The 12,445-nt window shown below is 42.3% G+C and overlaps 1 protein-coding gene across 2 annotated transcripts in view; it reads right to left on the bottom strand.

The window, feature by feature from the left end:
- RGS6 (regulator of G protein signaling 6) overlaps positions 1 to 12,445 on the bottom strand; it is a 1,203,707-nt gene that overhangs the window by 206,977 nt on the left and 984,285 nt on the right. The gene's annotated exons all lie outside the window — the stretch shown is intronic.

Here is a 12,445-nt window from a genome sequence, read left to right as displayed (position 1 = left end):
AAGAGGTTTTTACCTAGAACGGAATGATGTAGCCCACCACCCACAAAAAAATGCTTGTCTTTTATTAGGTCTGGTTTGACAGCGCATCTGTCTGCAGGACGTGTTGTTACTCATTCTTGTAACTATAGATATTGGGGGCTTTGGCTCAACTCAGAGGTGTAGTACCCTCTTACCTCGAGCAATTGGCTGTTTGCTGCAAAACCCTGCCACCCATGGAGTCCTTGCACTGCAATGCATGGGGGATTATTTTACGTCTGAAAAGTACCCTGAGTCATCATGCTGGTTGTTACATTTAAATGTTTTTATCTCACAAATGCAGTCAGAAACCAAGTCTCTGGGTCCTATAATGGCAGCCGCAACATTTTTCTCCAATTGCAGACAGCCAATCACATCTTTGTTTCATGAGGCCGGTACTTTGATCAAAAAGGCCAATGAGAGATAAAACTCTCTCGACCAATCAGAAACCCTTCTGTTTCAAATATACCGTACTGCAGGACCAATATATGCAGATAAACCTATTTTTTAAACCCTTTCAAGCCCACCCGAGCACCTCTTTAAACATGAATTTCTGAAAGAGTTTTGAACAGATTTACACCAAGTCAGAAAATGCATGCCTTCTGATTAAAGTTCTACATTTCTATCAAATTTGTTATAATTTCGTTCAGATTTTATTTCTGTATCGCGTAACAAATTTTTCTATGGGAAATAACATAGGGAAACAATGTTTTGAGACAGCTCCTTTTTCTCGGCCCCAACTTAGTGTATCACACCAAAGTTTCCAGGGATGTTCTGGGGAGGCTGAATTTTAGTGAAAACTCATGAAATGGCAACAAAAGTTATTAGTGAACCAAAAAACGCTCTTCCTACGGCAACTCTGACTAACTATAATGACACAGAGGTGGATTGCCACTGCATTGAACAATCAGATATTGTTAAAAACCACATCCTTGGTCAACGATAAGAAGAAAACTAATTAGATTAATGACAACATCAAAAGAAGGAGATCTCAACATGCTATGATGCAAATGGTGAAAACCAAGGAACGAAAAAGACAAAATTTTACAATGCCAGTATAATACCGCCTACAAAAACAGTAATCAGAATCACATTAAGTGAACACTAATCCACCCACATAATTAAAGTGGGCTGGTCATCTAGGGTACTCCACAAGATTCTAGCAGAATTCCACAATCCAGAGTGCCAAAACACAGAAACATCATGATAGCAAGTCTTCAGAGACAAAATCTCCATGGAATTAAGCTCAAAATTGTAAAAGAACATTTCCCCAAGTAGAACAGAGGTAACTCTTCCCCAAAACATGGCTCAACCACCACAAAGAGGAACAGCACCAGTTTTCCTCCACTAAATACTTTCAACACACTTTCGTAAAAAGAGTTTGAATGCATTGCAAGCAGATCATTATCACCTTCAGATTCAGCACATTCAAAAATCCTTCACAGAACTGGCACAGGGAAGGTAGACAGAAATGTACTCAACAATGCAGTGGAACGAGTTTCCTTTCCTCCCAAATGAAAAACCTCCTTCATTATTAGAAGGCTAACCTTTAAAAAAAAGTTTTAAAAAAAACTTAATTGAAAAACTTGCACATCCAGTTACAAGGTATACAGGCGGGGATTCCGCAAATTGGGAAGAAAAGTCACGGCTGATACAGTCATCATAACTTATTAGAAGGCTAACCTTGACTCACCTAACCCAGAAAATAACAGACCAATATCTAATGGATGGTTCGTAGGTAACATATTTGAAACAGCATGTTTTTTATTAAGCTTGTCAAGGTTACATAGGGAAATGACTTGAAATCAGACCAACTATCTAAACATACTGGTTAGAGGCGCAGAGTTAGCCCTCACATCCACATGGGATGACCTAAAACTCACAGTGGAGGAGAAAGGAGTGGCCACCCTATTACTCCGGGACCAATAAGTGGCTCGGTGGCATTTGAAGCTATCCACCACCATCCGGCTACCAGAAAAATTCCCTCATCTCGCAATAGGCGATAATGCTGTAAATGAATTTCCCACTAAAAGAAAGATAGACAGAGCTTTCTGTGCCTCCTCTATCCTATAATGTCAGGATAGAATCTAGAACAATAATTGCTCCTCGTAATACAATCTACATCTGTGGATATGCAACAGTCCAACCAGCACACTCTCCTCATGTTGGCAAACACTATCACAAGTTTATATGTTCAGAAAGACTGATCTGTGTCTAGTCTAGTAGCTACTGGGTAATGTGAATGACTAACTGAAGAAACTGCCCCCTACAGCCGACCACCAGAAGACTCTATTTTACTCCACAACTGCAGGTCCTTACTAACTACATTCAATGACCGCTTCTTGACATCTCACAATTATATAAGGGACCAGTGGCGGCTTGCAGAGGGAGTGCTGTGGGTCATGGGGCAGGGAGGGGCATGGCAGGGTTAGGGTGCGAGGGTAGTGGAGTCAGACATTTGATGGCAAGGAATAAAGTAAGTAAATAAATAAATAAAACTATTTACCGTGCGCTCGCAGCGTCGCCGAGTTGTCGATGCAGCGAGCGCAAGGTAAATTGTTTTATTTATTTATTTACTCACTTTACTCCTTGCCATCAACTGTCCGACTCCACTACCCCCCACCCAGCTCCTCCTCCACCCCGCCCCACCGCCCGCAGCACTCCCTCTGCGAGACGCCACTGTAAGGGACGATTTCAAGAAAGCCTATCACAGCAGATTGCTTGACCACCTCTCTCACCAAAAAAAGCTTCTGGCCGTCCTAAACATAAACAAAAATCTCAGAATGGACAACCCAGTACGATAACCAGCTTAGTAGTGCCAGTTTACTGAAAACGATAACCTGCATGCCTCTCTCAAACCTCATCTATTCTGGATTGTTTTGGTTTTTACTGGAACTTGTTTCTGTCTAAGTTTGGTTCCCTGGCTCACATCTGCAATCATGGACCACAGACTCTCATGGACCTTTTTATTTTTTATTTTGTCCTGGCCGCCATTTTAATGCTGCTCTCGGCCGTTTTTCTCTGGACCCCGACCCGCCATCTTGCCCATTCCTTCTCCCTTGTTTCCCCCTTGACGATCCTCAAATGTTTCTTCCCTTTTCTGCTCTGCCTTTTCTCCATATCCTTGTATCCCTCCCACCCTCCCTCTGACCCCACTTAATGGAACACTGCCTGAGAAAATCTACTATGTGTGTATATATATGTTTATATACAAGCTCCTCTTGAACGATGAGGCTGCGACCTTGCTGCGGACTACCCTTCTCCCCCTGGACCTGCTGGCTATGTCAGCCCTCTTCCTGGACTTTCGGACTTGGACCTTCGTGCTCCCTGCCATTTTCTCTGTATGACTTGCCTCTTCTTCTAACTTTCTCCTCCGCCATTTTAGCGATCTCTGACCTCCCCCTCTGTCCTTTCGACTTTCCTATTGTCTCTCCTGTTGCCTCTGACATACTCCTCACTGTCTTATTCACCACTATCTGCTTCCCTCTCTCGTTTATCTCACGTGCCTGCCCTTCCCGGTGACTCTTAGAGTATATCCAGTCCTTTCCCTTCCCTATGTATATAGTGATAACTCTAATCACTAGTATATGCTGTAGACCGTTGTGCTCTCCACCATTCCTATGTGACTGTTAGAGTATATCCAGTCATATCCCTTCCCTATGTATATAGAGATAACTCTAACGACTAGTCTCCTATGTGAATGTTAGAGTATATCCATGTGTATCCCTTCCCTATGTATATAGAGATAATTCTAACGACTAGTCTCCTATGTGACTGTTAGAGTATATCCATGTGTATCCCTTCCCTATGTATATAGAGATAACTCTAACGACTAGTCTCCTATGTGACCTTTAGAGTATATCCATGTGTATCCCCTCCCTATGTTGATAGAGATATTACTAGTATAGGCCTAGAGTATATCCATTTGTACCTCCTCCTTGTGTGATTTTATCTCTTGTACATTTGCAATTTTTTCTGTTTGTACCTTTTTTGTAATGCATGTAATCCTAAATCCGTATGCTTTCACCTGGTTCTTATGTAATGCAATAATTTGCAATCTTTTTACGCATGTAACCGTCAGTCCTTATGTTTTCAACTGGATCCTATGTAAAGCGCTCTGACACCTTCGGGTAAAGTTCACGCTATATAAAATTGCACAAATCTGTATCCCTTCCCTATGTATATAGAGATAACTCTAACGACTAGTCGCCTATGTGACTGTTAGAGTATATCCATGTGTATCCCTTCCCTATGTATATAGAGATAACTCTAATCACTAGAACATGCAGTAGTCCGCTTTGCTCTCTTCCATTCCTATGTGACTTTTAGGGTATATCCAGTCTTACCCCTTCCCTATGTATATAGAGATAACTCTAATCACTAGTCTATGCAGGAGTCCGCTGTGCTCTCTACCATTCCTATGTGACTCTTAGAGTATATCCATGTGTATCCCCTCCCTAAGTAGATAGAGATATCACTAGTATATGCCTAGAGTTTATCTCCTCCTTGTGTGACTTTATCTCTTGTACATTTGCAATTTTTTCTGTTTGTACCTTTTCATAACGCATGTAATCCTAAATCCGTATGTTTTCAACTGGTTCTTATGTAAGTCAAAAATTTGCCGCTTGTAACCTTCAGTCCTTATGTTTGAAACTGGGTCCTATGTAAAGCGCTCTGACACCTTCGGGTAAAGTTTGCGCTATATAAAATCGCACAAATAAAATAAAATAAAATAAAATCTATCACACTGTTAAGCAATGTATCCCATAACACAATAACCACACCAGGGCGGGCATCAACCAGAACATGGAAACATTTCCCACACAATCTCAAAACAAATATAACACACTTCCAACCAAACACCTTACACCAGTGGTTCTCAAACTTTGGTCCGGGGACCCTTGGGGTCTGCAATGTCTAATCAGAGGGTTAATGACGGCTTAGGAATTAAAATAATATTAACAGATTAATAATGTGCATGTAAATAAACAACATGCAAAAATAAAAGTTTTAAAATTCTAAGTAAATGTGAAAAAAATTGCAATTAGAGGCTAAAAATTAAGTTGGTGTCCTCAGATTAATTTGTGGTAGCAGTGCAAGCGCGTCAAACAGAATATATTATGGAAGATGGGTGGCCTCAGCTGAAATGAGGTAAGCCCCAAACTTCCATTAAAACATACATTTTGATTTTTTTTTTAAAGCTTTGTAAATAAAATAAAATATTTAATCCTGTGTGAATTTGTCTGATGAATGCATGTTTTTGTATTTGTGTGCATTGTTCTAAGGTTCAAATGGAAATTGCTCAAGGCGGGGTCCCCAACTTCTAGTAATTATTGGGGGGGTGGAGGGATTGGGGGGAAGGCAGAGGGGTTGCTTTCGGATTTCAATCATGATTCAGTGAAGGTCCCTGGATTTCAGTAATGATTAAGTGGGGATCCACGGAAGTCAGAATGTCAAGAACCTCTGCAGTACAGGGTATAGAATGCTACGTGTAGGCAAGAGTTTCAGTGCCCGAAATCCAATTGCACGCCTTCCACGCGTTGTAGTGTGGATACCGAATAAGCAAATGCTTCTGCGCCCCACTTATGGGCTGTAAGTGCTATATACATGTTACAATACAATATGTTGAGCTGTATTACCTCGTCCGAACTGACAAAGCGTAAAAAAATATTTCATATGGAGCTTTTCTGCCATCTTGTGGCCATTGACAGCATTACGTCCATTACACTAGTAGCAGCGGATACAGGGCCAGATGATTAAAACTATGGATTATTTGTTTTTTAATTCAAATCTTTTTTATTGAAGATTGGACAAAATGAAGCAAGACAATACACGAACTTCTTAATCACATAGATGGATGCGTTAATGGCACAATGACGCTTACAATAATGAACTGAACTGGACTGAACTGAACAGAAAAAGAGTAGGGAAAGGAAAGGAGGAATAAGAGAAAGAAAGAAAGAAAGAGGAAAAAGAGAGAAGAAAGAGGACAGATGTATCAATATATCAATTGCAATCGGTTTACAGAAGCACAGGGCGCGTTACAGGTAACAATAAGTATACATTAAGCATTCAGGTAACAATAAGTATACATTAAGCATTCAGGCCAGGAGAGCATTGAGACCTGGAGAGCATTGGAACGTGGAAACTTGGGGTCAAACAGAGATACTGTAGTTTATGAAGGCAGGCAGTCTGTTGAATGTTGTATCATGGAGGCTCAAAGTGGGAGGATGACGCGTCCAAGGAGGACCACAGTTTTTTGTTAGAAGGCTTCCATGTGGCTGACTGCAGTGCCGGATTGTCTGCCCCTCTCAGGAAGGAGAGCCATTCCAGCCATATTTTGAAGTTGACTTCAGCAAAATTCTTCCATTTACAGAGAATAACCTTACACGCCAGTGTCAACATGATATCTAGCAATTGGCGGTCATGAATGTCAGGCAGTTGTGATTCCAGGGGAGCCAAAATGACATATACAAATTCCTGAACGGGTGTGATTCCAAGTACTTGTTGGATATATGCAAATATTTTTTTCCAAAATGATCTCAATAGGGAACAGTCGAAGAGCATGTGTGCCAGGTCTCCAGGTGCAGCCTGGCAGTTCCAGCAATTGGGCGTATCCTTCAAATTACATTTAAACAGCCTTTGAGGAGTCCAAAACGCTCTGTTCAACAGCATATATTTCGTTTGACATAGAATTGGGGACACCTTATTTGATAGTGCAGTTTTGTGTATTACCTCCCAATCAATTGAGATACCTGTCGGATTATGTTCCGACTCCCACTTGTTTTCAATTAAGTTATGTGCTTTCTTTGGCAAGGGGAGGAGCAATTTATATATTCTGGACACAAAATGGTCAGCATTATACAGTATCCGGAGACGTGTCAGCAGCCATGGTGAATCAGTAGTGAGGGCACGCTTAGAGATGGCGACCTTCAGTTTAAAAAATTGGTAGAATTCTATGGGTGGCAAATTAAATTTCTCTTGCAGCGTCGAAAAAGGTATGGGCATACCGTTTTCATAGAGGTCATTCACCATATGGACACCATGTTTAGCCCACAACTCCCAGTAAAGGGTTTGCCACTCTATCCGAAACATAGGGTTATGCCATATCGAGACTAGGGTAGATTTCTTAATCACCGAATCAGTTTTATGTGACTGGTCAAGGCTGAGGAGCACCCTTCCAGTATTTAATAGGATATATTTGGAGTGAGGTAAATGGGTTAAGTCCATGCTGAGGAGAGCCGGGAGGGGTGCATGAGCCACTAACGACCGCTCAATAGATAGCCATACTGGAGTATAAGATGGAGAGTCAATTAGCCAAAGAGCCCCCTGCTTACAAAGGAAAGCCGTCTGGTAGTTTCTGAACGAGGGTAGGCCCAGGCCGCCCCTTTCTTTCGCCAATTGCAACTTTTTCAATGATATCCTGGCTTTTTTCCCTCGCCACAGAAACTCTCCAAATAGTCTATCCACTTTTTTGATGAATTCATCGGAAAAAGTCATCGGGAGCATGCTAGCCAGATAATTAACCAGAGGTGTGCACATCATTTTGAGGGTCTCAGCCCTACCCCACCAGGACATAAACTTGGGCGACCAGCTATCTAGCAACGTAGAGATCTTTGTTAATGTTAGGCCCTCATTTACCTTTAAGGTTGTTATTAAGTCTTTCTCAAAATCTAAGCCTAGATATTTAAAAGCTTTCGGTTGCCAGGTGAGGCCAGATGAACCAAGTATTTCTCTACTTCCGATGTTGTTTAGCAGCTTGACTTCCGTTTTGTCTTTATTCAGCTTGTACCCTGAAACTTTAGAATACTCGCCAATTACGTCCATTAATGCCGGGATAGCCTCGTCAGCCTTCTCCGTTAGAATGAGCACATCGTCAGCGTAGGCTGTTAATTTCACAGTGCAATCATCAAACGGAACGCCAGCAATGGTCTCGTTATTCCGGATATGGTATAGGAAAAGTTCTATCGCTAGTAAAAACAGAGACGGTGATAGCGGGCATCCTTGTCTCGTTCCTTGTTTCAAGCAGAAGGATGAAGAAAAGGAGCCACCTGCTCTAACTCTGGCTGTCGGACCGGCATATAAGGCCATTACCAGTTTAGTAAATGTCGTCCCCAAATTAAATTTGTGTAGAACTGCCTCAAGGAAGGTCCAATCAACCTTGTCGAAGGCTTTCTCAGCGTCTAATGTAATTGCCACTGTGGGGGTATTTAAAAGTTTCGCTTTTTCTAGGGCGTGGGCTAACACTCTTGTGTTATCGCTAGATAATCTGTGTTTTAAAAAGCCTGCTTGGGATGGATGTACGAGGTTAGGGAGAACTTTTTGTAATCGGGTTGACATAATCTTCGCTAGCAACTTACAATCCAAATTAATCAGGGAAATTGGTCTATAATTTTTTGGTAACGATGGGTCTTTGCCATCTTTTGGCAGAACTGCGATAGTCGCCTCTGCCAGGGTCCCCCTCACTTCACCCGACTCCGTGAATTCATGAAAAAGATGCAGAAGGGGTTCAGCTAGATCTGCTGCAAAACTTTTGTAAAATTTAGCTGTAAAGCCATCAGGGCCAGGCGCCTTCCCACATTTCAATCCTCTGATTGCTTTCTCCACCTCCCCGAGTGTGATCGGTTCGTTAAGGCTGTGTTGTTCCTCCGAACTTAGCTTTGGCAGATCACACTCCTGCAAGTACCCTTGAATTTTATCTACATCAACTGAGTCATTTTTAGCATACAGGTCCTCATAAAAGTCTTTAAAGACCTCAGTTATTTTTTGGGGATCAGAGTGGTTTACTCCCTCCGAGTCCTTTATGACATTAATAGAATTTCTCTGTACTTTGAATTTCAGGTATGCCGCCAAGCTTTTACCGGCCTTGTTAGATTCGCAGAGTTTAAAATTTCGCCTTCTGGTCAGCCATACTCCCGCCCTTTCGCTAACTAGCTTATTATATTCGTATTTTTTATTAGTCATGGTATTAAGTGTTTTCCCGATCCCTTGTTAATTGGTGTCTGTTTTCTAGATGAGCTATTTCCGTTTCCAGCTTTTCCAGTTGTGCAGTACAATCTCTGTTCATTCCCGAGCGGATTTTGATACACACCCCCCTTAAGGTACTTTTCAACGCCTCCCATCTCGTCAAATCTGAGGTGTCCCCTCTCCTGTTTAGATCCAAGTATGATCGGATGGCTTTTTGGATAGTGGCCCTATTTTGTTCTTTGTTTAAAGTTTCTTCATTAAGTCTCCACAATGTCTGTTTAGGGGAGGGTTTAATGTTGCTGATGGAAAGGGAAATGCAGGAATGGTCTGACAGTACTCTCGGTTCTATTGAAGTATCCTCTATTCTCGCAACCCCATTCTGTGTGAGAAGTATGTAGTCGATGCGAGAGTACGAATCGTGAGGGGAGGAGTAAAAAGTGTAGTCTCTGTCAGTAGGGTTTTGTATTCTCCATGTATCAACCAGATTAAAGCGTTGACACAGTTTAACGAAAGCATTATGTGATTTGGTCGGTTTAAACACACACTTCGAGTCCCTGTCCAGGGCAGGATCAAGTGGAAGGTTAAAGTCTCCCCCTAGGATATGTACCGCCGTGTCAGGTATTGTTTCAATCTGCTTGACTAAGTCTTGCCAGAAATTGAGATCATTAGTGTTAGGTGCGTATACATTCGTGACAAAGAATTCTGTGTGGTCTTTGGCAAGTTTTACTGTAACCCAGCGTCCCTTTTCGTCCGAGGATGAAGACAATAGTTCTATCTTGGATCGTTTCGACAAAAGTACCAGAACCCCATTCTTTTTGCCAAGCGCACTAGACCCAACAACCTCCGAAAAAAACTTATTACGTAAGGTATAAAACTGTTTAGAGTCTAGTTTAGTCTCCTGCATCAGAACAATGTCCCCCTTCTGTCTACGTACATAGTCTAATATCTTTTGTTTCTTTATGGGTTGGTTCAAACCTTTAACATTCATAGACAGAATTTTTAGCTGGTCAAGGGAGGTCGTTCCAAGCGGAGTGTTAAGCGTAGGGTGTAGCATTTATAACATTACATGTAACATTAGTACCTTATAATCCCCAAGCAGTGGCGTGCTATACAACACCTTATATGAGGAGTATTCTGTTTTTACCATTATGTGGCTACATTTATTGAAACCATGAGCAGACGTAGGGGCACACAGGTATAGTACATGAGTAAACCATGTCCGGATATACAAACACAGCATGTGGATGATACAACTTGTCCAGTCAAGAGAAAAGGGATAGATTGTAAGAGAAAGGAAAAGCAAAGAGAAAAGAGGAAGAGGAAGTAAAAGTAAAAATGCAAACCATAACACACAACACCCCCCCGCCCTTCTCTCCCCATCCCCCCACCCCACCCACCCCAGCTGTCGTATAGAAGCATGGCGACGCGAGGAAAACCGCAGCGGCCCTCCCGTCCATAATAATTTAGCATAAACATTGGAACAACTATGTAAGGTGTATATGACCATTCACATAAGCAATGAGAACATTGAAATTGTATGATGTAACCAATAAAGTACCAATAAAGTACCATTAAAGAACAATCCTGACAAACTTATTTAAACAGAACCATTACTTAAGGTTGCAGCAATAGGACGGCAAGTAGAGTTAGTATAGAGGCCCATGAGGACCCTTGTAGGACATTATAGCATCATATCCTTCATCAAGAACCATCTAAGAAGAACTAATAGATCCTAGGTCTATTCACTGTTGATAAGTTGCATAAACAAGAGCAACAAACTGTCAACTGGCGTTCGAATATCGTTCACATACTCAAAGAGTCAATGAGTCTCAACACGGCCGTGCTGAGACCTGAGACTTGATCAGCGCAGACGGAACACGTCGATGAGCCGAGACATGTAATATGCAGAACATTACTGATTATACCACTCTGTACTAACAACAATATGAAGAAGAAGTGAAGAGCAAGGAGATTATCGGAATGTTGAGCCAAACATTTACGACATATTATCATATTACCATTCATGGTAGCACTTCCAGTGTCTGTCGGTAGCTGCGGATATGGGACCCAATCCGGCATATGTCAGGCCTATCAGTCCCGCAATCCTATCAGGGTAGAGAGAGTCAATTAACCACATCAACTCTTAGAATTGTTCATTTGTAACCTGAAGCTGAGGTTGTCTGGTTATCTGGGTTGTTGGTCTCCATGTTGCGTTCCATGTCGCGTTCTTCCAAATCCCCAAGTACGCTTTTGAGTTTCATAGGGTCTGTGAAGTAATGAGACGATCCACGTATTGTTACCCTGTATTTTGCCGGGCCTACAAAGCCAAATTGGTATCCCTTCGACTTTAGTAGTGGCCGTAGAGCTAAGAAGGCTTTTCTGATCTCCACAGTCTCCTTGCTATAATCTTGAGAGATATAGATCTTTGCGTCCCTCCACAGGATATGATTATGTTTTCGAACAAATGCAAGTATTTGCTCCACATGTTGATAGCGCAATGGCTTACAAACGATGGTCCTTGGTCCTTTTTGCGTCTTGGTGATTCTTCCTGGCACCCTATGTGCCCTGTCGAATTCAAGAGGGTTGGCGAAAGTTAGGTTCGTTGCTTTAGCAAACCATGATTCTAGAAACTGAATGCACGACCCCTCTGAATCCTCGGACCCCTCCGGAACCCCAAAGATGCGCAGGTTCCCTCTTCTATTTCTATCCTCCAATTCGGCTAGTCTCCTAGTAGTTTGGTCAGAGGCGATGTGCAGGTGTTTCAATGCCTTTGAGGTCCTAACCTCTATATCTTCCAACCGACTAATCGTGGACTCCGTTTCTGTCAAGCGCGCATTGGTATCTCTGATATCTTGGCGGATCGCCACCACTTCTTCTTTAGTGACCTTAGCTAGGTCTTTCACTTCATCCAGCCTATTTAATATCATATCAAGTGCATCCGGAGTGACTTTCTTTGGTTTATTCGGCGATCCCGGGTTCGAGTGATCCGATTTAAGTCTTTTAAGGGTACTCTGATCTTTGGTCTCCATCATGATTGCTTAGATCCTAGCACGGAGCCCTGAGTGTCCCTCTTGGTAAGTACGTGGGGTTGATTAGCCAACCCAGATGTATAGAAGAGAGTGATCGGTTAGATCTCGGTTCACTGGTTGCTATAACCCTTCAGCAAATGGGACCGGAGGTACAGGCGTCTCAAGCGCACATTCTGGACGTGCACGTGTAAGGTGTAGTATGATTGGAAGGATCACTATGGAGAGACCATTATCATTGGAGAGAATACTATAGAGAGGCCGCTGCGTCTGAAGGCAGGTGTCCCAGGCACTAATTATCCTTGGGAATAGCACTGTTACTTTGGGGAGCTTACTGTGGTCTTATATCAGGCAGTCCCAGCGCAACAACATTAAGCCCCCTTGGTCAGGTTGGAAATCATTTGAAGAGATCATTATGGCATTGGAGAGCTCCTCGT

This window comes from Lissotriton helveticus, chromosome 9 (assembly GCF_964261635.1).
Source record: "Lissotriton helveticus chromosome 9, aLisHel1.1, whole genome shotgun sequence".
Classification (NCBI taxonomy): Eukaryota; Metazoa; Chordata; class Amphibia; order Caudata; family Salamandridae; genus Lissotriton; species Lissotriton helveticus.
This window is presented reverse-complemented; position numbering and strand designations above follow the sequence as displayed.